This window comes from Oryctolagus cuniculus, chromosome 5 (genome assembly GCF_051225735.1).
Source record: "Oryctolagus cuniculus isolate XC-2025 breed Fujian yellow rabbit chromosome 5, ASM5122573v1, whole genome shotgun sequence".
NCBI lineage: Eukaryota > Metazoa > Chordata > Mammalia > Lagomorpha > Leporidae > Oryctolagus > Oryctolagus cuniculus.
In genome coordinates, this window is record NC_142871.1 from 51,800,768 (window position 1) to 51,813,311 (window position 12,544).

Genomic DNA, 12,544 nt, shown 5'->3' on the forward strand with positions numbered 1-12,544 from the left:
TGACTTTATAATGTACTTTTAAATAAGATTTTTCCCTCAGAAATTGGAATTTTATAAACAGGTATCTTGCTCATATCTATTAAATAGATGATAAAATTTTTATAAGTATAGAAATATCTCATAAATTATACAGGATGTTTAATTATAGCTCAGTGCAATTTGATATTTCTCTTCCTCCCTTAGAAAACAAGAGACAGAAGAATAGCAAAAAATACATATGTATAATCATACACACACACACACATTTTAAAAAGTCATTTCCTCTTTGATATGAAAATTGCTGTGACCTTGAGAGCTGCCTAAACAGGCTTGATACAGAGTTTGTAAACAGTAGACAAAAAAAATTTCCTGGTCAAGACTTCCCCTTCCCCCATTCCCGGCCCACCCCACCCTCACCTCACAGCAGCCACGTCCAGTTCCTTTGGGACTCCCCATCAGATGTTTAAGATCTCAGGATTCTACTCCAAGCTCCACATAGTTCCTAAAGCAGTCCCCCTCCTACAAAAAAAAAAAAAAAAAAAAAAAAAGACAGCATTCCTCCCAAGGCTGATTAGGTAGCAACTAGGGGAAGGCCTCACTCATTTGGGGGATAGGTTCCCAGGGGTGGATGATGGAAGGAGAGGACAGGCCATGCCCGGCAGTGAGCAGGCAGTCTCCTGGCCTGGGTCAGAGTTGCCCCTCCCCTACTGCCATGGACTCATGGGCTCTACCACTTGTTTACTGGGAAAAGGGAACAATGGCCAGTTTCCCTTCCAGCCCCACCTGGGGGTCTGGGGTTCTAAGTCCAAGAAAGTGCCAGATGAGGGAGAAGGGAAGACAGAAAGGCATCTGCGAATGAACTTGGATCTAAATTTAAAATGAAAGAAAGCCACCCTCTTATTTGTCCCCTAGGACCACATTTCACACCCGGCTTTAGCTCACTGAGAACAACGGGGCCACTTTCCAGTTCAGTACCAGCAGGACTTGTAGACTCCAGGAATTTGATACATGTGTGTGTTGGTGGAGAGGGTAGCACTTTATTCTGAGGAAGGAGACAGAACCAAACCTTCCTTTCTTCTCTCCCAACACCCTCCGACTCCCTCATCAAGCCCTGTCTCAGGACAGCTCTAGCCACTGGAGGGCCACCTGGGAGATCTGGCTCCTTCCAAACCGTTCAACCAGCTTGGTACATCCCAATAGTTGCCAGCCCCTCTTCTCACAAGAGGTAAAACACCAACCACAATATAAAATTTACTAGGGGCATTCTTCTCTTGCCAAGTTAAAAAGATAAAACCAAACTGGGTACAAACACAAATCAAGGAGAGACACATATGATGAGAGAGACCCAAAGAACCCAGCAGGCCTCTGGCTACCTGACAGGACACATTCTTACGCAATTCAGGGCCAGGTCACTAAGACTCCTATGGGCAGTAGAAAAACATACACACACACACACACACACATATATATATATACATACACACACACACACACACACACACATATATATATATATACATGCACACACACATGTATATGGTAATGATAGTTTCCCTGTAGGTTCCTAGGCAAAGCAGGGGCAGACTAGAGTTTCAGTTCCACATGTTGTCTCCCACTAAACTGATCCCCACACCTCAGATCCTGCTCTGCCCTTGAGGCCCACGTGCCCCAATTCTCCAGCCAGGGATGTCCTAGAAACTGATGGGAGCAGCAGGACACTCTGCCATGGCGGACAAGCAGTGAGGACCAACAGTTCTGAGTCACTGTCCACTTGGAGACCAGCCAGGCCTGCTTGCTGTGGTCTCCAGCACAGGGCATTGCAGTCTCAGCCTTGATCCCTTGGGAAGTTTGTTAGTCTTACTGCTGGGATTGCTGGGGCTGTCGCTTTTCTTCCTGTGCTGGCCCTCGATCTAGGTGGAACTGGGCAGGTTGTGAAACTGGACAGCATCAGGGAGCTGAGCTGTGTGTTCTTGCCAGACAGGATGAAGCTCTACTAGTGGGAGGAGGGATGGCCAGAGCATTGGGACCTCCTATGGCCAACCTGCTGCCTGCAGTGATGCTGGGTTTGCTGTTTATTTACCTGCAGGATGTAGTGGACCAGGCTGGAGAAATCCAGCTTTGGGTTAAGTCTAAGAAATGCAAAAACAAGCATAAACTTGGGGAGATGACAGTGGTGAGCACAAGTGTGAGCTGCCTTATGGGCTGGACCACAGTGTTCTAGCATTCTCCGTGAACCAGAACTGGTTTAGCAACATGTCAGAGAGCCCATTGGTGTGCCTGGTAAAGAGGATGGCAAAGTAGGCAGCTAGGTGGCCCCAGATGAAGATATGGTGATGGCTGTTCAGCAGCCTGTATGCAGCCCAGTTGGCACGCTGGCCATAATGACCAGTGACACGGCCACTGTGACTGCAAAAAGGCTGGGAGTAGGTCAGCTGGGCTCCATCATGCTGGGTGGTTCTGTAAACACCCCTTGTGGATAAAGAACATGAGCGTGGAAGTCTAGATGGTCCAGGTGATGCAGAGTAAGAACTGCTTGGTGAGGAGAAGGTTCGGCTGCCTGGCTCACACAGCTTAGAGAACTGCATGTTCTATCGCTCTGAGACATCCTGATCAGAGACCCCAAAACCAGGCCTGAAAGGGAGCTACACAAGATGCTACGTGTGGGATGCAATACAGGTCACAGATGGTCTGAACTAAGAAGCCACAGAAAAATGGACTGTAGTGAAGCAGAGTTCTTACAGAGGAAATAACAGAGGAACTTGCACACGTGTAGGCGGCACTATTGTCCATGCACCAGCAGGAGGAGAGCGAGTAATTGGAGGTCAGGACAGCCTGGATCCCTTCCTGCCTGCGGATGCCCACACCAGCATGAGCCGTTTTGATTATGCTGACATCATTGGCTCCATCACCAATGCCAAGTGTCACAGTCTATTGTGCTTTTAATATTGCGCTCTCTGCAAGGGGGTCACCCAGCACTGGATGACAGCTTTGCAGGCACACGCTGTCTCCAAGATTCCATCTCCATGTCTGCTCCGACGTGTGGGCCAGGCTGTGGCCATTTATGACTAGGGCTTGCTTCTCAGCGAATGCTTCCAGGACAGAAGTGAGGTTGGAAGAAGAAAGTTTTTCTTGGCGGATAAAGCCATCACCTGCAGTGTGAGATGAGTCTACCATCTTTTCCTGGGCTTTCCTGAGCTCCTCCCACACCTCCAGGAGGGCGTGGTCAGTGACTATGAACATCTCCTTCATGTTATCTGTCAGCATCTTTCAGGAATAGCCAGTGCACACGGCCATCTCTCGTTTCTCTCTGGTTAGCACCCATATCTCACTGGTGGCCGTGGCAGGAGGGTGAAAGTCTCTGGGACCCCTTGCTGATGTTTCTCCTCAGTGGCCATTGCATCCAGCGCACCATGTCGCTCTCAGCCTCCTGGTAGATGCCAGCTATCCTGTCCTCCCAGCTGTCCTGCACCAGGCCGGCTTGGAGCTGTATGTTGGTCCAAGCCTCATGGTACTCTTCATGCAGATCCTTGGAGGCCAGAAACAGTGTCCTTAGCCCTTTACCTGCTTGTCCATTCAGGTGGTCACTGGTGGGGCTGAGCAGCTCCTGGGTGCAGTGGCAAAGTCTGTCAAGCTGGATGGTGCTGGCTGTTTTGCAGTAGAGTCTGATCTTCCCCTCTGGATGCTGCACTGTGATTGACATCTTCTTGCAAATGATGTTGAAGTCCAGGGTGGCCATTAGCTGGTAAGTGATGGCTATGCCCATCTCACAGATGGTGAATGTTTTGGGGATGTGAGAGTGAACACAAAACTAAGGTTCTTGACTCTAGCGACCAGGACCCCGTCATCTGGGGACCGTGCTTTGTAGTACAGCTGTCCTTCATTCTTTTCTTCTGCCATCACAGTGCGACACAGGGAAAGGTGGTAGGACTCGTGTGTGTGTGTGTGTGTGTGCATGCATGTGCACACACACACACGTGCATCTTGAGAATTCCAAAAGGCTGAGGTCCTGGAACAAGCACTACTGTCAGCTAAAGGATTAAAGAAGTCTGTTTCCCAGTTCAGCTTTGTGTTGCAGGATGTCAAATATGTCGCTAGCTGTGGCCACTGAAGGAGCACTTGTTGAAGAACATGCTGTTCCAGGTGGGGGTGCCTTTCTTGTTAAAGAAGATGTACTCCACCTGGCCCAGTTCCTCCTTCAGGGTGGCGGCATAGGCCACGGTGCAGGTGTCTGCTTATGCGTGTAGAACACCTTGTCCCAGTGGATGAGGTAGCCGTGGCTCAGAGGGATGACGGCTACACTGACATGGAGTGAAATGGGCACAATGGTGTTGAGGAGGAGCGTGTAGAAAAAGGACTGGCCACTGCTTCATCCCAGAGTAGGTAGACTGTGTTTTCAGATGGCATTGCCAATGGCTCGGATCACCGCCCTGCAGAGCAGGAACCCCAAAATCCAGAGGACCAGTGTGCACGTTAAGCCATCAATACTTGTCCTTTTAAATTTTGTCCTGCCCCTTTTCTGCGTCAGCTTAGTGCCAGCACCTGCACAGATGACCAGCCAGAAGTACCACTTGGCAGCATCTTGTAGCACACAGTTCTTCAGCAGCATGTCTTGGTTGCTCGGGGGATGTCTGGGGGTTTCACTGAACTTGTCCAGTTGGGAACTTTGCAGCTCATTTTGCCACCAAACTTTGCAATTTCAAAAAGCCTGGAATTGCTTGGTGCACCTTCACATTGGTCTCTCTCTCAAGTTCTGCTGCATCTGTGCAACGCAGCCCATGGGGCTCACTGCTGGAAAGGAGGAGGAGACCCACTGCCACAAACTGTAATTCTCCAGCTTGATAACATTGCCAGTATAGACATTCACTCACTGCTCTCGCTGGAGGAGTCCCTTGGTCTGTACCTGAGATGACCGGTTATTCACATGTTGGACATGGTCATCAGTGGCATCTTTAACAGCTGTTATGATGGGGACAAGAACCAAATGGTGGTGAACCAGGACAAGGAGGAGAGCTGTGGAATCAATTGAAAAATGAGAAGGAACAGGATGTAAGTGCTGACAACTCCCTGGGGCTGCTCAGGGAGCTAGACAGGCAGGAAGGTGAGAATATGGTACTTGGAGTCAGCAGTGCCTTGCATACGGGCCTCTTCCATTGTATGCTCCCTCATTAGCTGTGCCTTTGTTTCTTTTCCTGCCAGGTGCTTTTTTTGCATACAGTGCTAATCTCAGCCAGCCAGGCCAGGAGGCCTGCAGTGCTTGGTACTCTGCTCTCGCTGGCCTCCCCAGGAATCCCACTTGCCCAGCTGTGGCTCTGTGCCCCCCAGGCCTCAGCCTATTACTCTGTGTCAGCTTCAGTCGTGGAGGCCTTACTTGAGATCTCTAAAAGCTTGTCCAACAGTATTAGTCTGCTCTAAAATTAAATATATTTCCATTAGCTTAATAATACTGATCGTTAGGGTAGGGGGATGCTTAGTCTCATTCTTTATGTTTCCAGGGGGAAACTGCCAGTCCCTTCCCCTCTCCTTGTTTCCATTTCCCCCCAGGGAGAAGATGGCCACTGGGAGACTGCTCAGGGTACTGTGCTGGTGGGCTGCTTGGGTGGTGGCCGCTTTGGAAGGTTAATGGGCCTTGGCCATTTCTCCCTGCTCAGTGGGCATTCACTCCTCTTGCAGTCTCCATGGCTAAGCAGTCCTCCCTGAGGACCCTTCATGAAGCGAGGCCTGTGGAAGGGAGCTCACAGGCAAGTGCCCCAGCTTCAAGGAGGGGCACTTCATTAACTGGTGAGAGCTGTCACTTGTGGGGTGCAGGCAGTTCTGCTTTGGCCTTAGGCCTAAGCTGTTTCTGATGAATTTATGAAATGCTGCCTTGATGTCACAGCTTGACAGTTAGAGCCTCGCTTGGCTTTGGTTTTGGTGTTTACACTTGATCATCACACTTTCTTCTTATAATAGCTTTGGCGTCCTTTATCCTTCACTCTCTTTCTCAAACCACCTCCAATCTTCCAGAAAAAAAGACATTTCTGCCGAAGTTAACCTGAATCCATCTCTTATCTTGACCTCCAGGGAAATAGCTCTGGACTGGGCATGATTAGCCCTTTGACCTCCTGACTTAATTCTGTTTCTGCATTGCCCCCATGGCAACAGCGAGGCTCAGAGCCTCACGGCAGTTGTTCCTCTACTCAATACCCTGGAACGCCTCCTCTTTTCACCACAGTAGAGCCAAAGTCACACTATCTGCCCCTGTCCTCTGTGACTCATCACTTACTGTTAACTTTTGCTAACCCAGCTCCAGCCACAAGGGCCTCCTTCTTTTCCAGCCCTGTTCTTGATGGCTGTGCTTGAATGTGCTTTCCCTTGACCTCTATGCATCTAACTCCCTTCGCTCACGTACAGCCTTCTCTGTAAGGACTACCCGGACCAGCCTGCTCAAAATCACAAACTGTTCCCCGACTCCTGTGCTGACTATACTCCATAATTTTGTTTTTCATAGTTTATTTGTAACATATAATTAATTTATCATATGCATTACTTGTTGTATGTCTCTCAAACTGGAATAAACCCTCTTTGTATGCTTTGTCCATTGATGTAGTACAGTGCTAGGAATACATTTGCTAATTGAGTGAATAAATGAATGGACATAAAAACATACATTTCTATTTTTTTTTTATATTTCCTTCTAATTTTGGTTGCAAACTAAACTTTTTGTTTTTTACTGAGTTCTGTTTTTTATACAGGCATGCTAAAATAGCAAGGAGAAGGCGGCATTCACAAATGTTCAGTTTTATTCAAACACTTTCCCTGACTCAGTAGGTATGTTAATGCAGACAAATGTTTTGCACAGAATAAAAACACTTCCAACTTCCCAACCTATAATATTTATTTCCTTACCACTCACTGCCTGACAGCTAAGCCAATGCCATGCATATTAGAATTTTGTTAAGACCTCATCCTGCTTTGTTTACCTGCTTCTGCACAGATAGACCAACACTAACTTTTAAAACAAAGATAATCCCAAATTAGACTGGTATGAAACCCCAGAAGTGTGTTTCTCCTGTGCCAGTTTGGAGTTGAGTGTGTCAGTATCTGCTCTGTGATGTCATCCATACCCCTGTGCTGGTAGTGGCTCTGTTTTCAGCAAGGTGTGACTCCCATGATGTTTTTTTTAGTCATTGGCAATCCAGCATGTTTCATTGGTAGGACCTCATCTCATGGCTGCCTTAATTTGTTCAATGGAGTTTGGGAAATGTCTTCCCTGCCTGGGCAGCCATGTGTTAAGGGGGGGAAATGATATGAGAGCAGTCTTTGCACAGATGGGTGCTATTTTTGATGGATAGATTCATCATTTAAGTTCACATACTACAAAATTCACCTATAAACTACAGAGTTCAGTGGTTTTTAGTATGCTCCCGAAAGTTATGCAACGATTACCACTTATTACAGAAACTTTTCATCCTAAACCTTTTACCAGTCACTTCCATGTCTCTGTCTCCCCAAAACTTGGAAACCACTTTTTCTTTTGATGGATGTGTCTATCTGGACATTTTATTTAATGGAATCATACAATATATGGCCTTCAGTTCTGGCTTCTTTCACTTAGCATAGTGTTTTCAACATCCATCCACCCACTACATCCATCAGTACTTTGTTCTCGTTTATGTGGAATAATAGTCTGCTGTATGATTATAGCACATATTGTTTATCTACTTGTCAGTTGATCATTACTTGGGATTTGAGTTGTTTATAATGCAGTGGCTGATTACTTCATCTGCTTTGGACCTGGTGCTAATGAGATGTTTCCACATTTGGATATTATGAATAATTCAGCTGTGAAAAATTTATGTTCAAATTTTTGTATGAATATAAGTTTCATTTCTCCTGGGTCTATTTCTGAGAGTGGAATTATTGGATTAAATAGTGACTCTATATTTAACTTTTTGAGGAACTTGTCAATATGTTCAACAAAAAAAGTAGCAACATTTGACATTTCTACCTGTGATGTGAGAGTTCCAATATTTTCATATCTTTGTCAACACTTCTTATTGTCTTTTTTATTCTAGCCATCTAATGGGTGTAATGTAGCATTTAATTGTCATTTATAATTTGCATTTCCCTGATGACTAATGATATTTAACTTTCCTTCCTTTGTTCATTTGTTCATTTCTTTGGATAAGTGTTTTTTTCAAATCCTTTACCTTATTTATTGTTGAGTTGCAATAGTTCTTTATTATGGAGGTAGACCCTTATCAGATATATGACTTGCATTTTTGGCCAGATTGTGGGTTATTTTTTCACTTACTAGTGCCCTTTGAAGCATCTTCAGCTTTAGAGTTGAGGAAAAAAAGCCACTGAGGTGATAAGTAGCTTGTCCAAGATTTGAGGCTGACCATGTTTCCCAGCCTCTTGATGTTAGACTTACTTCTAAGCAATGCAAGGAGTGTAATGGGGGAGATAGGCAGGGAAGAGCTGCTTCCCGGCCTAGCCCATAACAACTTTCCTGTGTGGGTTTCAAGCTCTTTCCTCATTCCAGGGCACTGGGACAGTGATGTCCAGGATGACTTTGACACACCAGGGTAGCCATCAGCCTGGGTTCCCCAAACGACTGTGTGGTAGCAAGAGTGTGGAGGGACAGCCACTCACTGCTTTGAATAACTGCCCTGGGCTGTTTCATGAGAGAAAACAACCCAACTAGTCACTCTTTGAACCATTAAATCTTTTCAGTGTACTTACTATTTTAGCTTAAATTTCCTTGACTAGTACAACTTCGATTTGCCATTTTGATAGAAAATTTTCAACACTGGGAAGTTCACAGCTTTTCAAAGAAATACAATTAACTCATTTTTTTTCTATCCTGAGCAAAATGTTTTTCCTATAAATTATACATTAGGTTAAAATTCTTACCTTTGGAGTCATAAATTCAACATTGTTCTTCAGAAGAAATCTTCAAATGTTTGAAGTTAGGGGCAACGAAGTCTTCCTTACGTCAGAGCTTGCGTGTGTTTGTGTTTTCTAAACACAAAATAATCACTAAAGCTAGAAGCCACTTCTATCCTATAATGTGTTACATTGTATGGACATTGTCTGCTATCACTATTTTCTTATTTTTAAGAAATTTTATTTCTTTCTCTTAACGTTGGGGAACCAGAGACACGGTAGAAGTTCTCTTAACAGAAGTTTGGTTCAGTCTTGTCCCCAGTTTAACTTTTCTGTGCAGACTGACTCAGAGCAGTCTGCTACAGTGGAGGAATTTGTGGGCCACAGGTCTAAGCTGTCTTTATTATTACTAATGCACCCTCCAAGACAGAGAAAGAGGAACTGAGCCAGAGAGGTTAAGCACATCCATCCTGGGAGCTAACGAAGAAAATGAGAGTTTTATGAAAATCTCTTAGGAGGGAGGAGTGTGGGACTGAAAAGGCAACAACTGAGAAAGCTCTAGAAAGTTATTCTTTTTCTGAAGGCATTTAGGTAAATTGCCTTGTGCCACTCCTTCAGTAGCACCATGGGAGGGCCATGCCCCTCAGCAAGGCCTTTGCTTTTTGCCTAGCAGAATCACTTTTCCCTTTTCCTTTTGCCAAATAACTACTAACTATGAGTTTCCCAGGTTTCCAAGTTGTGGAATACCCCTCAAAATATGACTGGTCAAGATTTGACTAATTGCTCATTTTCCCAAAGTTTTAAATGTATATTGTTTAAAAGGGAGAAAGAGAGAGAGAGAGAGCCCTTCTATCTGCTGATTCACTCCCCAATAGCCCACAAAAGCCAGCGATGAACCAAGCTGAAGCCAGAAGCCTAGAACTCAGTCTGGGTCTCCCATGTGATTGGCAGGGGCCCAAGAACCTGGTTCCTCACCTACTGCCTCCCAGGATTTGCTTCAGCAGGAAACTGGACTTTGAAGGACTCTGGGACTCGAACCCAGGCTCTCTGATATGGGAATGTAAGCATCCCAAGCAGCATCCTGGTTGCTGTGCCAAACACTTACCTCTTGTAGTCTTAAACGCTTCAGTTAAACATCCTTTACTGCGCTCTGATTCAGATATGTTCCCTGACTGGTCTAGTCCACTTAGGGGTAGTTTCACCTACCTGATGCCTACTCTGAAAGGGTTACTGAAGCACAAAGATGATTTTAGGTTCTTTATATATTAAAATTTAAAGCAACCTTCAATGACTGGAGCTGTGGTATAGTGAGCTAAGCCTCTGCCTGCGGTGCCTGTTCAAGCCCTGGCTACTCCTCTTCTGGTCCAGCTCTCTTCTATGGCCTGGGAAAGCAGTACAAGACGGCCCAAGTGCTTGGGGCCCTGCACTCACGTGGGAGACCTGGAAGAAGTTCTTGGCTCCTGGCTTTGGGTCGACGCAGCTCTGGCCATTGCGGCCATTTGGGGAGAAAACCAGAGGATGGAAGACCTTTCTCTTTGTACTCTCCCTCTGTCTGTAACACTACTTCTCAAATAAATAAATAAAATCTTTTTTTTAAACTTTTATTTAATGAATATAAATTTCCAAAGTACAGTTTATGGATTACAATGGCTTCCCCCCAATAACGTCCTTCCCACCCACAACCCTCCCCTTTCCCACTCCCTCTCCCCTTCCATTCACATCAAGATTCATTTTCAATTTTCTATATATACAGAAGATCAGTTTAGCATACATTAAGTAAAGATTTCAACAGTTTGCTCCCACACAGAAACATAGTGAAAAATACTGTTTGAGTACTAGTTATAGCATTAAATCTCAATGTACAGCACACTAAGGACAAAGATCCTACATGAGGAGTAAGTGCACAGTGACTCCTGTTGTTGACTTAACAAATTGACACTCTTGTTTATGGCATCAGTAATCAACCTAAATCTTTAAATAAATAAAATCTTTAAATAAAAACTATCTAAAGTAATCTTCAGTTTCCAGAGCTCATTATAAATCTAGAAACAAGCAAGCTACACTAATATTCTTCAGTTTCTAAAAGAGACATAGTTTTTTCCTGTTAACACCATGTGGATATCGGCCAATAGACGAACTACCAGTGCAAATCACTTTTGTAAGACTCCTCAGGGGAAGCAATGGGGAACAGCAGAGATCAAAGAGAGTGAGCTATATCTCTTTCTAGACCTGACCATCAGCTGAATGTCCTTTTGTTTTGAAATATTTTACTTATTTATTTGAAAGACAGAGTTACAGAGACAAGAAGGAGACAAAAAGAAAGAGAGGGAAAGATCTTCCATTTGCTGATTCACTCCCATAATGGCCTCAATCCCTGGGCCAAGCTGAAGCCAGGAGCCAGGAGCTTCTTCCTGATCTTCCATGTGGGTGCAAGGGCCCAAGGACTTGAGCCACCCTCTGCTGCATTCTCGTGCATTGGCAGGGAGCTGGATTGGAAGTGGAGCAGCCAGGACTCAAACCAGTGCCCATATGGGATGCTGGCATTTTAGATGGTGGCTTAACCCACTGCTCCACATCACTGGCCCCAGCTGATTGTCTTAAGGTGGAACTATGGAGCAGGGTTTGTGACTCTACTGGAAGCGGAGCATAACTGTCCTTCTACTTATGTCCTCCATCTTCCTTCCCTGTGAACTGCATTGCTTGTGCTGCTTCAATGCATTTTCCTTCAGACTGAGCAGTTGTTTCGTCCTCAGGATGCCCCAAGAGGCACATCAACTGCTGAGAGCAGCTGTGGCTTCTCTGGCCACCAGAACTGTGTGTCAGCGCAAGAAGGCAGTCTCCTGGGCACAGTACCACCCGCATTCTATATCGGTCTCTCCTGATTGCATTAGTGAAGGTAAAAAGGTTGTTTGTGGATATAAGACATTTACATACACGTGTGGATGCTTGCACAAATAGCATAAAAGCAAAAGAAAAGCTAGAACATATGTTTCAACAAAAAGCTGATGCTACGCTGCAACCACTGCTTTTACTCAGAAGGTCAGTAATGGAGAGCGAAAGGTTGTTGCTGGCTGTGCCTGAAGCCATCCTCCAAGAGGCTTCTGAGTGGCTTCTGTGAGGGACCCATCAGCCCCTCCTTCCCACTGCTCTACCACTGTGAGCGCGACATTAACCACTGGACTCATTAGAGCACTGACAAGAGGCAGGAAGGCAGTTGTAAAGGATGCAAGTTTGCTCCTCTTTCAGAAAAATCGTGGTTCTCCTCCTTTCCTTGTAAGCACAGCCCTGGATGCAGCAAATCCCTCGCAGTGTTAGGTAGTGAGCTTCTTGGGGGGGGGGGGGTCTCTGTCCTCTGGGGAACCTTGTTCCGCGTGGGGTCCCCCGGTACACATGGGAACTCACTCTGGTTCCTGTTTCATACTTTGCAACAACCAGTACCCTCTTGATCCTAGTTTCTGTTTTTAAGCCTGTGTAGGAATTGCCCTAAAGTCAGTTTTCTCTCAATTATATGGATTTCCAATATAGCCTCTTTCATAACCCTAGGATTTTCCTTTTTCCCTCAGTGCCAACACTCTCACTGACACACCACAAACATAACTCACAATGAGTCGGCGCTGCGGCTCACTAGGCTAATCCTCCGCCTTGCGGCACCGGCACACCGGGTTCTAGTCCCGGTTGGGGCGCCGGATTCTGTCCC

The 12,544-nt window shown here is 45.6% G+C and overlaps 1 pseudogene; it reads right to left on the reverse strand.

The window, feature by feature from the left end:
- Positions 1 to 1,739: 1,739 nt before the first annotated feature.
- LOC100339490 (phospholipid-transporting ATPase ID pseudogene) lies at positions 1,740 to 5,115 on the reverse strand (annotated as a pseudogene).
- Positions 5,116 to 12,544: the final 7,429 nt, after the last annotated feature.